The following is a 16791-nucleotide window of genomic DNA, read 5'->3' as shown; positions in this document are numbered from 1 at the left end:
ACCCGGACCAATGAACCAGATACTGCAGTTCACCATGCCAACGTCTAGAGTCCAGAATGGCCTGGACCTCGTACTCAGGATCCGGGGTAGGAGAACCCAGGGAAGTGGCTGATAGAGGGGTAGAAGAGTAGCAAGGCTTGATGAGGGACACATGAAATGTCGGGTGAATGCGGTAAGTGGGAGGAAGCTGTAGAGTCACCGTAACCGGGTTTGGAAGAGCAATGATAGAAAAAGGACCAACAAAAAGTTTGTTAAACTTCTTGCAAGGAGTTGGAATCCTCAGATTCTTTGCCGATAACCAGACTTTTTGTCCTACAGCGTAGGTAGGATGAGGGCGATGGCGTAGGTCATAGAACCTCTTTTGGGTGGCCTGTGCTTGCTTGATGTTATCCTGTATGGCGACGTAAGTCTGCTTGATGGAATTGACGAGATCATTCACCTGAGGACAAGGTGAGTGTGTCATAGGCAATGGATGAAATCGGGGATGGTAGCCTGAATTGATATAAAAGGGAGAAAACCCCGTAGAAGTATTGGTGGTATTATTATATGCAAACTCAGCATGTGGGAGGTACGTGGCCCAAGATTCTTGTTTGTGGGAACAGTAGCAACGTAAAAATTGCTCCAGCCACTGGTTGGTTCTCTCACACTGTCCATTGGTCTGTGGGTGGTACGATGTGGTCAAACACTGATGTATGTCTAGTGAGCTACAAAGATGTCTCCAAAATTTTGAGGTGAATTGTGAGCCTCTGTCGCTGAGTACTGTAGTGGGTATTCCATGTAAACGAATAATCTCTCTAAGAAATAACTGAGCTGATTTTTGTGCAGTGGGTAGAGTTTCGGTTGGAATGAAATGTGCCATCTTTGACATGAGATCCACAACAACAAAAATGACGGTGTAACCTTCAGATTTAGGCAAATCAACTACAAAGTCCATGGAGACAGAAGTCCACGGAAATTCGGGAATAGGGAGGTTCTGTAGTAAACCCAGAGGTGGTTGGTGTGAGGGCTTACAGGTTTGACAGGTAACGCAGAGTTTGATGTATTCTTTAACAGTGGTTCTCATAGAAGGCCACCAAAAATACCTCTGTAGAAGGTCAAGTGTCTTGTGTATACCCATATGACCTGCTAATAATGAATCATGGGCAATGGACACTGCCTGATCTCGCAGCGAGGGTGGAACATATAGCCTTGAATCCTTGTAGAGGATTCCAGCATTATCAGGGGTAAGCGTGTAAGCGGTCTTAGTAATGTCTTGTTGTTGATGTGTTTTTAGATCTGTGAGATCATTTGATAGAAGACCTACAAAAGAAGATTTTGGAATGATAATGGATGGAAATTGAGTAGACTCAGGCTTTTTATCCCTTCTAGATAAAGCATCTGCCTTTCCATTCCGTATGCCAGGACGGTAGGCAATGTGGAAGGAGAAACGAGAGAAGTAGAGGCTCCAGCGGAGCTGTCGAGCAGAAAGAGTTCTGTTTGTCTGGAGATACTGTAGATTCTTATGATCAGTAAATATCACTATAGGTTGCTCCGTACCCTCCAATAAATGCCTCCATTGGTCAAAGGATGACTTAATAGCCAACAACTCCTTTTCACCAACTGGATAATTCAGCTCAGCTGGTGTCAGGAGCCTAGAGAAATAAGACACAGGATGTAATGAGTCCTTAGGAGTGGATCTCTGGGATAACACGGAGCCAATGGCATATTCTGATGCGTCAACCTCTAATACGAATTGACACTTTGTGTTTGGTAGATGGAGTATCGGAGAGGTGGTAAAGAGATGCTTTAATTGGTCAAAGGCGGTTTGAGCCTCAGGTGTCCAACAAAATGGAGTCTTTCCCTTAGTCAGATTTGTCAGGGGTTTTGTGATGGCAGCAAAGTTTTGAATAAAGCGTCTATAAAAATTTGCGAAGCCCAAGAACCTTTGAACTTCTTTCACAGAAGAGGGTATAGGCCATGATGATATGGCTGAAATTTTGTTATCCTCCATCTTTATCTGACCCTTACTGATGTGATAACCCAAGAAAGACACCTCTGTGACGTGAAACAAACATTTTTCTAATTTAACATAGAGTCTATGTGTTTGTAGTCTAGACAACACAAGCCTGACATGTTGTATATGTTCTGTCAAAGAGGGTGAGTAAATACGAATGTCGTCTAAGTAGACAACCAAAAACGTGTCAAGGACATCTCTAAAAATATCATTAATGAAGTTCTGGAATGTCGCCGGGGCATTGCACAGACCGAATGGCATAACCGTATACTCATAGAGACCATACCTAGTCCTAAATGCGGTCAGCCACTCGTCCCCGGCTCTTATTCTGACAAGGTTATAGGCACCCCTCAGATCTAGTTTAGTGAACACTGTGGCGCCACGTAACCTCTCAATCAGTTCTGGGATGAGAGGTAGTGGGTATCTGTTTTTTTATTGTTATTTTGTTCAGCTCGCGATAATCTATTATCGGGCGTAAAGACCCATCCTTGTTCTTTACAAAAAACATAGCTGCTGCTGCAGGTGAGGTGGAGGGACGGATGAACCCTTTTTTTAAATTCTCAGTAATATAAGTTTTAAGGTGTTGTAACTCAGGTCTTGAGAGGGGATAAATATGACCATGAGGTATGGTTGCACCAGGCAGCAGATCTATGGGGCAATCATAGGCCCTATGGGGAGGCAATACCTCTGCCTCTTTTTTATCGAAAACGTTTGAAAAATCAGAATATTCAACTGGTATGACAGGAGTGGATGTGATCAAAATATGTTTCCTAGGGAAGCAAGTGTTAGAACAGTAAGAGGAGGGGAAGGAGAGAGAAAGAGTGGACCAATGCAGAGTGGGTTGGTGTAAACGAAGCCAAGAGATTCCCAGTACAATAGGGTAAATAGGAGAGGATATGATATCGAAAGTAATTGTTTCAGTGTGACCAGAGGGAGTTGTGACTAACAGAGGGACAGTTTGATGTGACACCGGACCAGAAGCTAAATGTGACCCGTCAATGACTTTGAGAGGCAGTGGAATGCTTTTTAACTGAAAAGGAATTTTATTAGAATGAACCAAACGAACATCAATGAAATTGGTACAAGCGCCTGTATCAACGATGGCGTTACTGCTGATCCTGTGCTGATCCCACTGTAATTGTAAAGGTAAGGTAAAGTAAGTTGATGTAGCTGACTTTGTGTGAAGACAGTTACTATTTGATTTTGTCTTACCTCGCTTTTGCTTCAGAAGCAGGGGACAATCCTTAACCACATGCTGCGTACCAGCACAATACATACACAGATTGAGATTACGGCGTCTGGTCTTTTCTTGCATAGTGAGAGGTCCTCTCAGAAAGCTAATGTCCATAGGCTGGTCAGGGGGAGCAGTAGCAGTAGGCGGAGTCGGGAGCAAGCGGGGTGTGGGGTGGCTAGAACTACCTTTTTCCTGCCTTCGCTCTCGGAGCCTGCGATCTATAGTAGTTGTTAAAGTATAGAAATCCTCTAGGCGATCTGGTATGCCAGTTCTGGAGAGTTCGTCCTTTACTTCCTCTGACAACCCCATTCGATACTGATTCTTGAGAGAGACCTCATTCCAGAGCGAATCTCTGGCCCAAATCTTGAAACGAGTAATATACTCCTCCACTGGAGCTTTTAACTGTTTGAGTCCTCTGAGTTTAGTCTCAGCAGTAATCTGACGATAAGGATCATCATAAAGGTTGGATAAAGCCTTTAAGAAGGCATCAAAAGAATTCAGAATTGGGTCCTGGGACTCATAAAATGAGTCAGCCCAGGCCCGAGGTTCCCCTCGCAGGTATGAGAGAACAGTTAATACTTTGGATCTGTCTGTAGGATAAGTTCTCGGTTTTAAATCGAATAACAACAGGCAGGCGTTTCTGAACTGGCGAAAAGTGGATCTATCACCAGTAAATTTCTCAGGGTAAGAAACCTGGGGCTCAGCCTGGTGGTCATTTCCAGCATTCCTATTGGCCAACACTTCTCTAAGACAGGCTTTGAGACTTTGGTTTTCCACCTGTATATCTCTAAATGCCTGAGTTAAGTTGTCCAGGCGCTGGTTTAAATTATGTAGCTGGGGGGCCACATCTGATGGCTCCATAGTTACAATTTTTTTTTTATTTTTTTTTAAGGCTGGTTTATTATGTAAGAAATCACTTGTTTATGTGACAATTCTTTACTTATCTTTAGTACTTTAGAAGTAGAACTGTGGTAATATGTTAATGTAACAAACTGGGAAATATGCTTGCTAGTAAGGAAGCATATAATCCTAATCTGTATTTATATTGCCTCAATAAGCTTCCAATATCAAAGAGTAATGAATACAGGAATGCTTTAGAGGCAGAACAAAGGATATATATTTCTCAAGACAGGAGCAGTAACTAGTTAAGGAAAATACCCTGATTAGTACTCATAGCATGTTTAATATGGCACACTGCAGGTGAGGAGTTAATATAACCATTTAGTAATGGTAGTGCTAGTAGCTTGCTGGCAGATTTATACAATGTAACACATAGAGGAATGTCAATATTATGGCAAGCTTAAATATGGAAGTAGTGAGAGTAGCAGACTTAGAACACTACAAGTAAAAGCTTATACGGAACCTGATAACCTCATGTGTCGCTATACTTGTTGCAAGCTGAAGGCACTGTGAGTGCTTGAGATCCGGAAGGCTGTGTCAGAGCAGCTGGAAGTCTGTGCACGCTGTGAAGTTGGAACGCTGCCAGGCCTGAGCAGCGTGTGAGGAGTGAATGGCTTGCAGTGACGTCAGAGGAAGCCAGGTAGGAAGACAACAAGCAGCGCTTTTGCCAAGGTGTGCAAGTGAAGTAGTTTAAATGCAGCCGAGTACTTTCTTTCACCAGGATACAAGCTGGAGTTGTGAGTTAATCACTTCAATAAACCAGCAAAGAGTAATTAGACAGTGCAGGCTTTATAGGCAGGAGGAGACAATGTTAAGGTGGTATAGGCTTGATATGGCAAAGTATATATTAAGGTGGAATGTGTAAGATAGGACCATGACAACAGCATACGCTATCAGCATTTATCATTGCACCAGCAGTTCTTGTGAACTGCTTGTGAAATACTGCCCCTGCAGATTTGCGGCCGATAGGCTGCTAGCAGGGGGTATCAATCAACCCGATCATATTCGATCGGGTGGATTTCTGTCCGCCACCTCAGAGCAGCTAGAGCTGAAGGCTCGCCGGAAACACGGGGCATTAAGCTCCGTACGGAGCTTGATAAATTGACTCCTAGCAGTCCAGTGAACATCATTGTTTGAAGTTGGAGGTCAGCATGGTCAAATATGTTAAGAAAAAATAGCTAATCTTTTAAAACTCTCCTGAGCATTAATGTAGCAAACAATATAATAGGGACATTATATTTTTTTGTCTATCATAAAAATGTGTTTCCAATCATTTGGGTTTGTGATACATGACCTTATTATGTGCTATTACTTGCAATATGCCTGCCCTGTGTATAAAACTGAAGGTCATGCAATTGTTCTCTCTATTTATCATCCCAGTCTTTATAAACAAAAGGTAGGACTAAAAAGGGGCCTAGATAAAGAGGTCTACCAATGTCACAAACATAAACAAATGCAGCTGGCAAAAAATACTCAGGTCTCTAGCTTCATCTATTACACCAACCTCACCAGGTGTACATGGTAATATATTATTCTAGGCAGTTTATCCACTCAAGAATGCAAATATGGGTCGGCAATAGTGCCTTTAATAACATTAGGTAGCTTGTGAAGCTAGCTGAGGGTTCTATAGAGACCTCTTAGTGAACCAATTTGTTTCTAATGATTTAATGTCTCTCTTTTATAAATGAGTTATAAGGACACAAAAATATACTCCATTAATAAGAAAAAACGTTTGCCATAAAGCAAAATACTGTATGATTTCAAACTATTCTAGTAACAGAAACATGTAGAAAAAGTTCAATAAATATAAATGTTTAAAAAGGCAAGTTTGATAAGGAAGAATGATTGTATTAAGTGAAAAGCAACACCTGTAAGGTTATAATCAATACTGTACAGTGGTTAACATTACAATCATTATAATTTAAGATCAAATGTTGTAAAAGTTAGTTAAATCACATGATAAGCTTTATTTTTTCATAGGAGAGGCAGGGAGAGATTTCAAGATACCAAGAGCTGGGTCACGATAGGCACCAAAAAGGCACATTGTAAAAATACTATATATATGTCTACATATTAATATATCCCTTGTTACATTAAACCTATCTGGTATCCACTCCTACTGTATTAACTTCTGTATTACTCTGTGAAGTAAAAATTAAACTTTAATGATTCTGCTATAACATGCAATTTCAAACACATTTCAAATTTAGTTCTTTTAAAAACGTTGCTTAGTTTTCTTGGTATCCTTTGTTTAAGAGTAAATCTAGATAGGCTGATATGAGCTTAAGAAGGGTGTGTGTCTTTAATATTCTATGGCCCCTGTGTTTTCTTTTATGTATTTGATTGCTATGAACAATGTTTTAAATACTGCTGCCAAATGGCTAAATACACAAGCCCACTCCTGAGCTCACCTAAACCTAAACCTACTCTTTACCAAAGGATACCACCAAGAGAACTAAACACATTGGTATTATAAGTAAATTGGAAAGTTGTTTAAAATGCAATGTTCTACCCAATTCAATGTATGTTTAATTTTGACCTTACTGTCTCATTAACTACACCACATCATTATTACTATTTCTCAAAAACTAAAATTACAGCTAAATCCTCACCAGGAGCAAACTTGAACAAAACAACCACTTAAGCATCTTCAGGAACTATAAATAAAACCAAACTGGATATATTGGGGTCCTTGAGTGTAACAGAGTTTGTGTGGTGAGGAGGTCCATGGGATTCTTATTGATTTAAATGGAGCTAGAGATTTGCCAAACTAGAGACAGAGTCAAGAGGCATAGGGGGGTAGTTATCAAGCCGTCAACTTTTCTGACTTCGCCGGCCCAATACGCCCGCCTAAGCTCGCCTACCTTCGCCGCCGCAGACCTGAAAAAATACGCCTAAGTTATCAAAAAAAGCTGTCAAAAAGCCGCGGGGCGATGAGCAGCGGACTGTGAGAGTTATCACTCATCTGATCTCGCTCCTCTTCGGCTGTTTGACAGCTTTCTTGCTAGCCTGTCACTAAACACTCACACTAAATTGCACTGTTCTACCCCCTATACCGGCGCCCCCGGAGCCCCCCTCAACTAAATAAAGTTACTAACCCCTAAACCGCCGCTCCTAGACCCCGCCGCAAGTCTTATAAATGTATTAACCCCTAAACCGCCGCTCCCGGACACCGCTGCCACCTACATTATACCTAGTAACCCCTAGACTGCCCCCCCTATACCGCCGCCCTCTGTAATAAAGTTATTAACCCCTATCCTGCTGATCCCGCACCTCGCCGCAAATAAATAAATAGTTTAACCCCTAAACCACCGCTCCCTGAACCCGCCGCAACCTATATTAAATTTATTAACCCCTATCCTGCCCCCCCTACACCGTCACCACCTATAATAAATGTATTAACCCCTATCCTGCCCCCCACTACACCGCCGCCACTGTAATAAATTTATTAACCCCTAAACCTAAGTCTAACACTAACCCTAACACCCCTAACTTAAATATTAATTAAATAAATCTAAATCATATTTATATTATTAACTAAGTTAATCCTATTTAAAACTAAAAACTTACCTATAAAATAAACCCTAATATAGCTACAATATAAATAATAATTATATTCTAGCTATCTTAGGATTTATTTTTATTTTACAGGTACCTTTCAATTTATTTTAACTAGGTACAATAGCTATTAAATAGTTATTAACTATTTAATAGCTACCTAGCTAAAATAAAGAGATATTTACCTGTAAAATAAATCCTAACCTAAGTTACAATTACACTTAACAGTACACTATACTTTAATAAATTATTCCTATTTAAAACTAAATACTTACCTGTAAAATAAACCCTAAGATAGCTACAATGTAATTCATAATTACATTGTAGCTATTTTAGGATTTATATTTATTTTACAGGTAACTTTGTATTTATTTTAGCTAGTTAGAATAGTTATTAAATAGTTATTAACTATTTAATAACTACCTAGCTAAAATAAATACAAAATTACCTGTAAAATAAATCCTAACCTAAGTTACAATTAAACCTAACACTACACTATCATTAAATTAATTAATTAAACTACCTACAAATAAGTACAATTAAATACAATTACATAAACTAACTAAAGTACAAAAAATAAAAAAAGCTAAGTTACAAAAAAATAAAAAAAAAAAAGTTACAAACATTTAAAAACATATTACATTAATTTAAAGCTACTTACACCTAATCTAAGCCCCCTAATAAAAAAACAAACCCCCCCAAACTAAAAAAAATGCCCTACCCTATTCTAAATTAAATAAAGTTCAAAGCTCTTTTACCTTACCAGCCCTTAAAAGGGCCATTTGTGGGGGCATGCCCCAAAAAGTTCAGCTCTTTTGCCTGTAAAAGAAAAATACAACCCCCCCAACATTAAAACCCACCACCCACATACCCCTAATCTAACCCAAACCCCCCTTACAAAAACCTAACACTAATCCCCTGAAGATCATCCTACCTTGAGTCGTCTTCACTCCGCCGAGCAGCGATGGAACCGAAGTGGACATCCGGAGCGGAAGAAGTTAATCCTCCAAGCGGCGCTGAAGAAATCTTCCATCCGATGAAGTCATCATCCAGGCGGCGCTGAAGAAGTCTTCGATCCGGGCGATGTCATCTTCCAAGAGGCGCTGAAGAGGTCTTCTATCCGGGCGATGTCATCTTCCAAGCCGGGTCTTCAATCTTCATCCCGCCGACGCGGAACATCCTCCTTTCCCGACGAACTACCGACGAATGAAGGCTCCTTTAAGGGACGTCATCCAAGATGGCGTCCCTTCAATTCCGATTGGCTGATAGGATTTAAGGTAGGAAAAATCTGATTGGCTGATGGAATCAGCCAATCAGATTCAAGTTCAATCCGATTGGCTGATCCAATCAGCCAATAGAATGCAAGCTCAATCTGATTGGCTGATTGGATCAGCCAATCGGATTGAACTTGAATCTGATTGGCTGATTCCATCAGCCAATCAGATTTTTCCTACCTTAATTCCGATTGGCTGATAGAATCCTATCAGCCAATCGGAATTGAAGGGACGCCATCTTGGATGACGTCCCTTAAAGGAGCCTTCATTCGTCGGTAGTTCGTCGGGAAAGGAGGATGTTCCACGTCCGCGGGATGAAGATTGAAGACCCGGCTTTGAATATGACATCGCCCGGATAGAAGACCTCTTCAGCGCCTCTTGGAAGATGACATCGCCCGGATTGAAGACTTCTTCAGTGCCGCCTAGATGATGACTTCATCGGATGGAAGATTTCTTCAGCGCCGCTTGGAGGATTAACTTCTTCCGCTCCGGATGTCCACTTCGGCTTAGATTAGGTGTAAGTAGCTTAAAATTGTTGTAATATTTTTAAAATGTTTGTAACTTATTTTTTTATTTTTTGTAACTTAGCTTTTTTTATTTTTTGTACTTTAGTTAGTTTATGTAATTGTATTTAATTGTAGTTATTTGTAGGTAGTTTATTTAATTAATTTAATGATAGTGTAGTATTAGGTTTAATTGTAACTTAGGTTAGGATTTATTTTACAGGTAATTTTGTATTTCTTTTAGCTAGGTAGTTATTAAATAGTTAATAACTATTTAATAACTATTCTAACTAGCTAAAATAAATACAAAGTTACCTGTAAAATAAATATAAATCCTACAATAGCTACAATGTAATTATTAATTACATTGTAGCTATCTTAGGGTTTATTTTACAGGTAAGTATTTAGTTTTAAATAGGAATAATTTATTAAAGTATAGTGTAGTGTTAGGTGTAATTATAACTTAGGTTAGGATTTATTTTACAGGTACATTTCTCTTTATTTTAGCTAGGTAAGCTATTAAATAGTTAATAACTATTTAATAGCTATTGTACCTAGTTAAAAGAAATTGAAAGTTGCCTGTAAAATAAAAAAAAATCCTAAGATAGCTAGGATATAATTATTCTTTATATTGTAGCTATATTAGGGTTTATTTTAAAGGTAAGTATTTAGTTTTAAATAGGATTAATTTAGTTAATAATAGAAATATGATTTAGATTTATTTAATTAATATTTAAGTTAGGGGGGTGTTAGGGTTAGTGTTAGACTTAGGTTTAGGGGTTAATAATTTTATTACAGTGGCGGCGGTGTAGTGGGGGGCAGGATAGGGGTTAATAAATGTATTATAGGTGGCGACGGTGTAGGGGGGGCAGGATAAGGGTTAATACATTTAATATAGGTTGCGGCAGGTTCAGGGAGCGGCAGTTTAGGGGTTAAACTATTTATTTAGTTGCGGCAAGGTGCGGGATCAGCAGGATAGGGGTTAATAATTTTATTATAGGTGGCGACGGTATGGGGGGGCAGGATAGGGGTTAATACATTTAATATAGGTTGTGGCGGGTTCAGGGAGCGGCGGTTTCGGGGTTAATACATTTATTATAGTTGCGGTGGGCTCCAGGAGCGGCGGTTTAGGGGTTAATATGTATAGAGTAGCTTGCGGTGCGCTCCGGGAGCAGCGGTTTAGGGGTTAATAGGTATAGAGTAGCTTGAGGTGGTCTCCTGGAGCGGCGGTTTAGGGGGTAATAACTTTATTTAGTTGCGGCGGTGTAGGGGGGACAGATTAGTGGTGTTTAGACTCGGGGTACATGTTAGGGTGTTAGGTGTAGACAGCTCCCATAGGAATGAATGGGATGTCTGTCAGCAGCGAACTTGTACTTTCGCTATGGTCAGACTCCCATTGATTCCTATGGGATCCGTCGCCTCCAGGGGTGGCGGTTTGAAAACCAGGTACGCTGGGCCGTAAAAGTGCTGAGCGTACCTGCTTGTTTTTTGATAACTAGCAAAAGTAGTGAGAATGTGCCGCACTTGTGTGCGGAACATCTGGAGTGACGTAAGAATCGATCTGTGTCAGACTGAGTCCGGCGGATCGAAGCTTACGTCACAAAATTCTACTTTTGCCGGTCTGGAGCCTTTGATAACTAAGGTGAATCAGCCTCGCCACAAATACGCTGCGGAATTCCAGCGTATTTGAGGTTGACGGCTTGATAACTAGGCCCCACAGTGTGCATACGCACTATATGTCCATCCATTTCTAACCTTATAATGTCTTATTTTTTTAATGTATATATTAACCCCTCCCTTGCACCATATAAATGTAGGTACTACTCCTGGTGCTCACATGCTCATACCTTACCCTTCTCCACATGCAGTTTATATAGGCCCCTCTCTCCTTTCCTCTCCTTACCTTAGCTCTCATGAACTACTTTCTATTTTAAAATCTATGTCACTAAACTGCACCACCTCACAGATTTACCCACAGTGTTATAAATCACATTCTCACCTACTCTTACTTTTGATCTTGCTGCTATTAGCATCAGGCAACACCTCTCCAAATCCTGGGCCCACCCTCATTCCCACCATTACCCAATAATGCACTCCTAATAGAAACTTTAAGAAAAGCAACACACATAACCTTATTTGCATCCAATGCATCCCATACGCACACACTCCTTTCACTTGCGCACTATGGAACTCTGGTTCTGTCTACAACAAACTTACAACTATTCATGACCTGTTTATTTCAAATGCTTTCACCCTTTTAGCAATTACTGAAACCTGGCTATCTTCTTCAGACACCATTTCCACTGCTGCTCTCACACATGATCGTCTTCACTTTAGCCATACCTCTAGGCCAGGTAAGAAACGTGGCGGCAGTGTTGGGATCCTTCTCTCCCCCTCCTGCACTTATCAGTACCTACCTCCAATCTCATCTCTCTCCTTCTCCTCCTTTGAAGTCCACTGTTTTCACCTGTTCTCCCCCCTCTCCCCCAAAGTGGCAGTCATCTATCGCCCTCCTGGACCTACCTCCCAATTCCTTGACAACTTTGCGGCCTGGCTTTCTCACTTTCTCTCTACAAATATACCAACCCTAATTCTTGGGGACTTCAACATTCCCATTGACAACCCATCTGCCCCTGCTGCCTCTAAACTTCTTTAACTCACATCTTCCTTCGGTCTCTCACAATCCACCCTATTCCCTACCGACCGTGATGGACACTCCATCAACCTGGTATTTTCCTACCTCTGTTCTATATCTGACCTCACCTGTTGCCTTTTTCCCATTTCAGACCATCACCTGGTCACCTATAATATTAATGCAACAGTTAAACCCACTTCTCCATCCCGCCCCCGCACCTGTAGAAATCTACATGCTGTGGATCCACTCCAATTTTCAAAAATCATTCAAGATCTCCTCTCTCACACTTCCACTATAAACGGCCCTGATCTCGCAACAGCCCACTATAACCAAACTCTCTCCTCTGCACTAGACACACTTGGCCCTCCTCAACTGCGCAAAACATCACTCTGTCAGTTACTAGCAATCTCTGCAAACACGCTATTTGCAAAAATGCTCCTGTACTGCTGAGCATGTCTGGAGAAAAACTCACTCTGAACCTCATTTCATACACTATAAGTTTATTCTTCATTCATAAACTGTTGTCCTTCACTTAGCCTAGCAAACCTACTTCTTTTCTCTCATATCTATTCTTTCCTCAAACCCTAAACAACTCTTCTCCACCTTTAAATATCTCCTCTAACCACCTTCTCTGTCTTTAGTGCTCAAGACCTGCATCTTCCATCCAGCCACTGAGAATGAAAATTCTTCCTTACTATGTTACTCACACCTCACTTCCTGCCCGCTCGACCCTATCCCTTCCCATATAATACCCTCCCTATTTTATACCCTCACTTCTGCTCTAAACCACATCTTCAACCTATCTTTCTCTACCGGCTCATTCCCATCTTCTTTCAAACACGAAAAAGTCACTCCCATACTCAAAAAACCCTCCCTCAACCCTAATTCTCCTGAAAGCTACTGCCCCATACCACTGCTTCCACTAACATCAAAACTCCTTGAAAAAATAGTTTACAATCGCCTAACTAACTTCCTGTCTGCCAACTCCTTGCTTGACCCCCTGCAATACAGATTCAGCCCCAAACACTCAACTGAGACTGGCCTTACCAAGGTTACTAACAATCTTCTCTTTGCTAAAAATATTGGCCACTACTCTATACTCATCTTACTTGAGCTCTCAGCTGCCTTCGACACAGTTGACCACCCCCTCCTCCTACAGACCCTTAGCTCTTTTGGCCTCTGTGGCTCTGCTCTTTCCTAGATTAATTCCTATCTTTCTCACAGATATTTTACTGTGTCATTTGCTGGTGACTCCTTATCTCCAATATGTCCAAGACTGAGCTCCTTCTTATCCCCCTCAAGCTCTACGCCGACTTGTGACTTCTCTATCCCTGTTGACTGCATCACCATTCCCCATCACCCTAAGTTTGCTTTCTACATCCTGCCACAACCTACTCAATATTTCCAGGTTTCAACCTTTTCTGTGCGCTAACACCACAAAGCAAATAATCCACTCCCTTATTATTTCCTGACATAAATACTGCAATAACCTACTTACTGGCCTTCTTCTTTCCCACCTCTCCCCCATTCAATCTATCCTAAATGCCTCTGCCAGGCTGATCCACCTTTCTCGTCGCTCTGTATCTGCTGCACCTCTCTGTGAGTCCTTTCATTGACTCCCCATTCACAGCAGAATTAAATTAAAAATTCTCACTCTTGCATACAAAGCGCTCACCAACACCACTCCCCTCTACCTATCCTCTCTAATCAACTAGTATACTCTAGCCCGCTCACTAAGATCCAACAATAACCTGCTCCTTGCATCTGCGACTATCACCTCTTCTCATACTAGACTGCAGGACTTCTGGAACACTCTCTCCCATGCTGTTAGGCTTTGCCCTAATCTTTCTTCCTTTAAATGCTCTCTGAAGACTTTTCTGTTCAGAGAAGCCTACCACTCAACTCAATAATAAATTAATTTCTGTTACCTAACAACATTTCCCTCATCTAACTCTGCATTAATATCTTTCTCAATCTTGCAGTCCTCACCTCCTGTTTCTCAACCTCCCACCCTTCTAGATTGTAAGTTCCCACGGGAATAGGTCCCTCAATTCCTCCTGTATGTGATTGTAAATTTTGTCCTATCTCTTACAAGTTTTATATTATTGTTTTATTTAAATGAATTGTATCCATGGACAGCACTGCGGTATATGTTGGTGCTTCATAAATAAAGTATAATAATAATAATAATAATAATAAATACTACGTCACACTGTGCCTAGTGTGTACTGTGTTGACTTAGTACCAACATCCAGCACAAAGGCGCAGGTTGTGGTTCCCGCTGTAAGCTTAGACATCATGAGCTGCTACCAAGGGGCAGAAGGCCACTGCCTTCATATGTTAAAGGAGAACTGATTGTGCTCCCTTATAAAATGAAGTTTGATCACTAATCGTTACAGAAAGTAACACTGTCTGGGTCACTACCTGTGATGTTCCTCTGTTAGTGCTGAGTGGGAGCTGTGGGAGGAAAGGAGGGAGTCAGGTGAGTGGCTCAGTGGAGGACTACAAAAAAAGTGAATTTGGAGGTGGAAGGGTGATGAGGGACCCTACATTCAAGAAACATATAAATAATAAATTTAATATAATATAACAAATAAATAAAACATAATAATACTTTATTACTGGCAAACTGGCTACCAGTATAAAATATGTCCACCGTAGGGGAAGGATGCTCCAGCCAACTGATAAACCATGGTGATCTTGGACGTCAGCACTCAGTAAGGGGGAGAAAGAGATCAGGTGCTCGGGGAGCAGCCTCTGGATAGGCTGAATACAAGCAATGTCATCACGCCATATAATAAAATATTAAACCAATCATTATTCAACAAAGTTAAAAAACACATAATTAAGACAGAAGGGGTGCCTATAAGAACAAGTTAACGGTAAGGTAACTAAATCCGACCTCATCATATGCATTTCATGCCTTTGGGGGCACTTGATCACTAATAATAGGAGGGACCACGGTATACGTAATTTATAAAAAAAAAAGCTTAACCAATCAACAGTTCATAGTAACACATTAAAAAAAGTTAAACCCTTCCAATACTTTAGTGGGTAAAGTCAACCCTAGCATTTTTGAAACTCTAGAATTGACTATTGAAAAAAATAAATGGGAATTCCAATCATGAAGTGTAACATACTTCATGCAGAAAGCTCCTTTATTTGTTTCAAGTGATTGCTGTTCTGAGCTGATCAGGCAGCCCATGGCAGAAATTTATTTTGTTAAGAGGTGAGGTTTTCACATTTTAGCAAATAGCATGCAGGAAATCCGGCTCCGAAGGGCACCAAGCCGAATTTACTGCACGGCTATTGGCTAAGAGATAAAAATGTCACCTCTAAAGCAAAACAGCGATCTGCCGTAGGCTTCCTTAGCAGCTCAGACGGCGATCACTTAAAACAATCAAAGGAGCTTTCTGCATTAAGTATCTTGCACTTCATGAAGGAAATGTTGCCTTTATTTGTTTCATTAGTCAATCCTAGCGTTTTAAAAACACTAGGGTTGACTTTCACTTTAACATATGAAATATAGAAATACAATATATATATTTGCTAGTGTTTAACAAACAGGGTAACATCCATCTGTAAATTTACATTTACCTTTACCTTGTTCTTATAGGCACCCCCTTTGTGTCTTAATTACTGTATGTGTTTTAACTTTTTTGAATACAGATTGGATTACTATTTTATTATTTTTCATAAGGAATCACTGAGACGCTGAAGTTCTGGGACCTAGAGATGTTGCCAGTAACAAAATTATCAAGGAGTAGTGGGGGTATAGAGAGCTGTTGGGGGGGTGGATCAGGGAGTTGAGGTAGTGAGGAGGGATCTACATTACAGAAATATTAAAAAATAAATGTTCTCGTTATTTTAATAAATAAAATCCCTAAACTGCATACTGACAGACAGTCTGTCAGCACCTAAGATAGTGGCGACTAGTGGAGGGGGGGAGAACTATTTGGAAGGAATCAGGTAGGTATAAGGGGGTAAATTAGGAGGGTAATCCTTAAACTAGAGCAAATATTAACCTTACAAGCTAACTGATTAACCAATTCACTGCTGGAATTTCCCAAAGTGTGGTGCAATTAGGGGCCTTCTAATTTCCAAAAAGCAAATGTCAAAGCCATGCATGTCTGCTATTTTGTAACAGAGGCGATCCCAGAGAAGCTTTAACAACAATTTGTCTTATGACTGAAGTAGTTGTGTGTGTAAATTATTTAGATGAAAATCCAAAAGTGTACAAAAAAGTTATCAATTTTTTTTTACGGTCATATTTTGTGCCAAATAGTGGCATCAAATGTACCAAAATGGGCTTAGATCAATACCTTGATTTGTCTTCATAGGTAAATAAAAATAAATCACTGAAATTCCTGGTAGTGAATTGGTTAATTTATTATTATTATGTGATAATAACATGTGATCATTGATACCACTGATAATAAAATGTATGATGTCATGTGATGCTATCTACAATAATATTGATAATGTAATCAACAACACCTTAATACTAGGCAATACATTTTTATCTGGTTTTGTGCATTTAAATGATAGCTAAAAATTTGATATTTATTTAATAATACTGTTACATGCCAATTAACTCCTTCAGACTCTGCGCCCACTGTGATGGACAACACATGTTTCATATTTTTATCCAATGAAAATAAGTAATTATTTCATTAAAAACGGCCTTGTATCAG

Source organism: Bombina bombina, chromosome 2, assembly GCF_027579735.1.
Source record: "Bombina bombina isolate aBomBom1 chromosome 2, aBomBom1.pri, whole genome shotgun sequence".
NCBI classification, from domain to species: domain Eukaryota; kingdom Metazoa; phylum Chordata; class Amphibia; order Anura; family Bombinatoridae; genus Bombina; species Bombina bombina.
This window is presented reverse-complemented; position numbering follows the sequence as displayed.